Below are 5,077 nucleotides of genomic sequence, written 5' to 3'. Positions count from 1 at the left end.
TACATTGTGTCTCTAAGATTCACACATAGATTCAAGAAAAAATTCTCTATGAAGTTTCGGGCAACACATGTATTTTTCATGGGGTTTTTGAAAAAAAAAACAACACAAGTGAAGATGAAAGAGAAGACTTACCCAATCTTGAAGAGACCTTAGAGAATGCTTGAAGAAATGAGAAGCTCATCCTTGAAGGCTTATGAACTTTCGGCCAAGAGAAGAGAGGTTGAGGGGTTTCGGGCAAAGAAGATGTGAGGGTTTTTTTTTTTTTGCTTTCTTGTGTGTGTGGGAATGTGGGAGTATAGGGGCCTATTTAAAGGAAAAAAGTGGGAATTACCACTTATTTTTGGACCCTTGGAATTCCTGGGATATTTTTTCTCCCGACAATTATGAGCAGTTAATTGCAGTGATCGTGGTCTGTGGAGTCATGGTCTGTTGCATGGCGGGAAGATGAACAGTTGATTTTTTTTTAATAGTGTTGTCAGCCCTGGAGAAAAAAGTTTATTATGTGAGACATCATATAATATACTTGGGGGGCAAATGTTATCCCCAAAATTTTAAAATGATGACGTGGAAATAGAAATTACAAATGGCAAGGAATGGTTGGGTGACCTGGCTTAGGAGTGACCTAGTAGACCAGTGAAGAATTTTGACTAGCATGAGAAGTGTCCTGACCGACCAGGCATGACCTTGTCCGACCAGTCACATGCTTGTCTGCCCAGGCATGACCTTGTCCGACCAGTCACATGCTTGTCTGCCCAGGCATGACTTTGTCCGACCAGTCACATGCTTGTCTGCCCAGGCATGACCTTGTCCAACCAGTCACATGTTTGTCTGCCCAGGCATGACCTTGTCCGACCAGTCACATGCTTGTCTGCCCAGGCATGACTTTGTCCGACCAGTCACATTCTTGTCTTCCCAGGCATGACCTTGTCCAACCAGCCACATGTTTGTCTGCCCAGGCATGACCTTGTCCGACCAGTCACATGCTTGTCTGCCCAGGCATGACTTTGTCCGACCAGTCACATGCTTGTGTGCCCAGGCATGACCTTGTCCGACCAATCACATGTTTGTCTGCCTAGGCATGACCTTGGCCGACCAGGCATGACCTTGGCCGATCGGTCATGACCATGTTCGACCAACCAAGTGTATGCCTGCCCAGGCAAGTGCATGTCTGCCCAGTCAAGTGCATGTCTTCCCAACCAAGTGCACGTCTGCCCAGTCAGGTGCATGTCTGCCCAGACAGGTGCGTGTCTGCCCAGAAAAGGTGTGGTCGACCAGCCTGAATGTGATATGGATTGATTAGACAAAGTTGGGCTATGTAAGAGATCCCAGAAACATTTTCATCAAGAATCAGTCTTGGCTTGAACAAGAATCTCTCAGTTTATTCCATGAATATAGTATACTGTTATATTTTGAATATTATTGTAAATTAAATATAATGAAAATAGCAAAATATCCCGATTATGGGCGGATATCATTTGTACGATCCTGAGCCTATAAATACAAGGCTTATGGCATCATAAAGGGAACTTTTGAACTTTTGATTCGAATTCTAATTTTCTAGATAGAGAGAGTACTTGTATTTGAGAGAATTCTTGTATTCATGTAATCTACACTGAAGAAACTCAGTTGATTCAGGTTCATCTGATCTTGAATGCAGATCTATAATCACAACTCTAAGTGGATTAGGCTATTACCAACACATTGGGGCTGAACCACTATAAAAATCGTCTCTGTCGTTTATTTCTCTTGAAGGTTTTTATCGTTTTTGACGTCTACACGTCGTTGGTCAAAAACGCGGTCAACAACAACCATCTCCCAAAAATACCCCTGGCCGTGGCAGCCAGGCAGGCCAAACATGTACACATCACTTCACGCTCTCCGTACTCAAGATGGGTCGACTTTCCCTTTTCCCTTACCTAAACCATAGAGCACCCATGAGCCGAAGGCCACCAAGAAAAACCTCACAAGGAGATAGCATATGCATATTTAACATTAAACATATAATCAAAGCGCCAATAGGCTAAACAGATACGGCCATGCCGTCCCAAGTGCTTTACCAAGCCCTAGGTTCGCGGTCTACACCGTAAGGATATCCCAGGTATCCTATAGGGTCTCGCCCTGGCAACTCTCACTCTGCGTGCTAACCGCTACTCCCGGCCCCATGCCGTACTCGGCCTTCACCGTTGCCGGCCCTCGCTGTTCTTGGCCTTCGCCATTCCTGGCTCTTGCCGTTCATCCACATATATGCACACATAGCATAAATAAATAAACACTTAAACACGTATAATCATAATCAATAGGCTACATCCTACAGTACAATCATTTAGGGCCGTGCCCTGCAATACAAGCTATAGGGCCTCGCCCTACTCTATGGGTACAACAGTTTTCTTACCTGAGTCCCGAGCTTTCCAAGCACCGATGTCCCGAGCACAGTCCCCTAGTCCGAGCCTTGCTGAAACCCTAGTCACAAGGCACCAAAAATATCCATCCATCAAGTTCTAATCCATTAAATAACTTTGGGTCATAATTGTAGTCTCCGAGACATTGAATTCTATCAATTCGAGTGATAGAATCCATCCCGAGCCTTAAAAACTAGATTCCCGAGCCTAAAACCTCTTTAAAGCCCAGAAATGCACTAAGCATTGCGGCCCCAAGAACCCATGTCGCGGCCCCCAGCTCAACCATAGGCCCTGCCTCATTTTTGCCCACACGCGTCACGACCCTGCCTATAGGGCGCCGCGAAGCGGCTCCACTTTTAGGCACCTAGATATTCTAAGGGGCCACAACTCAGCAAGAACAATGTCGCGGCCCGACCCCTAGAGCCCAGAAAAATCCTCCATTTTTGCCACGAAAACCCATCCTATTAACCCGAAAATCAACCCAACAACTCAAGCTAACCATCACAAAAGTTATACCATGGACTCAGCAACAAAACCTAACAAGAATTCTAGCTCAAAACCTCATCAACTTCGAAGATGATTCTTCACCCAACACACATGCAATACACTAAAATTCAGCAGAAAACCAGTATAATTCACTAAGTTAAGAGCTTACCTTGAGCTGAGTTAAATCCCTGGATTAGTTCTCTAAGCTCCAAGTTTCTGTCTCCCAAAATTCCCAGCTCCAACTGCTTAGTCTTTGGTTAGTTCCCACCAAAATGCTTCGAGCTTTCAAAGGGAGAAGACTCCAAGAGAGAGAGGAAGAAAGAGGGTCAGTTTCCTTAGCTTGTAAAAACTTCTCCAATTTTGTTTTTATTTAACTTAAGTCTCAAAGGTTATCTCAAAGGTTCGGGGTACCGAAAACATCCCCGATGGAAAAATGGTAAATTTCCCCAATATTCCCTCCTAAACATTCTATCTTCAAATATATCCTCCACAACACTTTCACCAAGGCGATGGTCTTACTCTGCAAGACTTCGTCCTTCTGGTCAAGAATCTGAACCGGTTTCTCTTCATATGATAAATCCTGGTCCAGCTCCAAATTCTCATAACACAGAACATGCGTCGAGTCAGACACATACTTCCGAAGCATGGACATGTGAAACAAATCATGAACCCCTGATAAGGCTGGAGGCGTTGCCAATCTGTAAGCTACCTCCCCAACCCGTTCCAGAATCTCAAAGGTGCCAACAAACCTAGGGTTCAACTTGCCCCGAACACCAAATCGTTTCACTCCCCTCAAAGGTGAAACCTTAAGGAACACATGGTCACCAACCTGAAATTCCACGCTCTTGCATTTCAGGTCTGAGTAACTCTTCTGGCGATTCTAGGAAGCGAGCATTCGAGCTCTAATTTTTTCAGCCGCCTCATTGGTCCTTTGAACCATCTTAGGACCTAAGTACCTTCTCTCACCCATATCATCACAATGGATAGATGATCTGCACTTCCTCCCATAGAGCATCTCATACGGAGCTACTATGATAGTCACTTGATGACTATTATTGTACAAGAACTCAATCAAAGGGAGATACTTACTCCAAGATCCCCCAAAATCTAGCAAACAAGCTCGTAGCATGTCCTCCAGTATCTGAATCGTCCTCTCAGACTGTCCATGTGTCTGAGGATGATAATCGGTACTAAACTGCAACTGTGTGCCCATGGCCTTCTATAGACTCTCCCAAAACTTAGAGGTGCAGGTGGGGTCCCTGTCCGATACTATCGACCTCGGAACCCAATGAAGTTGAACATTTTCCTTCACATAAAACTCGGCATACTGTTCGACAGTATAAGTCTTCCTGACAGGTAAAAAGTGGGCGGACTTGGTGTACCTATCCACAATCACCCATACTGAGTCATGCTGTCCCATGGTCTTCGGCAAACCAACCACGAAGTCCATGTTGATATCTTCCCACTTCCACTCTGGAATCCCTAGAGGCTATAGCAACCCTGCTAGCCATTGATGTTCAGCCATAACCTTCTGACACATTAAGCACTTAGCCACGTAATCCACCATGTCCCTCTTCATTCCCGACCACCAATACAGGGCTTTCAAGTCTTGGTACATCTTCATTGTACCTGGATGTAACGAATAGGGAGTGATATGCGACTCATCTAAGATCTCCCACTGGATATTAGAATCCATCGGAACACAGATCCGACCCTTGTACTTTAGTAACCCCATCTTTGAGATAGAAAAGTCCTTAGCCGCTCTGACTAAGACGTTCTCCCTGTAACCCCTCAACTGGGAATCCTTCCCTTGCTCCTCCTTGATCCTCTCAAGGAGCGTAGACTGAAGAGTGATGTTGGCTAACCGGCCAACCACCAACTCTATACCCGCTCTAGTCATCTCCTCAGCTAGCTCATCAGATATCTGTCTCGAACTGAACAACTGTCCTGGGCCCTTCCGACTCAATGCATCAGCCACTACATTAGCCTTCCAAGGATGGTATAGGATATCACAATCATAATCCTTAACCAACTCCAGCCACCATCTCTGGTGCATATTCAAATCCTTCTAAGTAAAGAAGTACTTCAAACTCTTATGTTCGGTGTATATCTCGCACTTCTCACCCATAGAGATAATGCCTCCAAATCTTAAGTGCGAATACCACCGCTGCCAACTCTAGATCATGCGTGGG

This window comes from Humulus lupulus, chromosome 9 (assembly GCF_963169125.1).
Source record: "Humulus lupulus chromosome 9, drHumLupu1.1, whole genome shotgun sequence".
Lineage (NCBI taxonomy): Eukaryota > Viridiplantae > Streptophyta > Magnoliopsida > Rosales > Cannabaceae > Humulus > Humulus lupulus.
Note: the sequence above shows the minus strand (reverse complement) of the source record.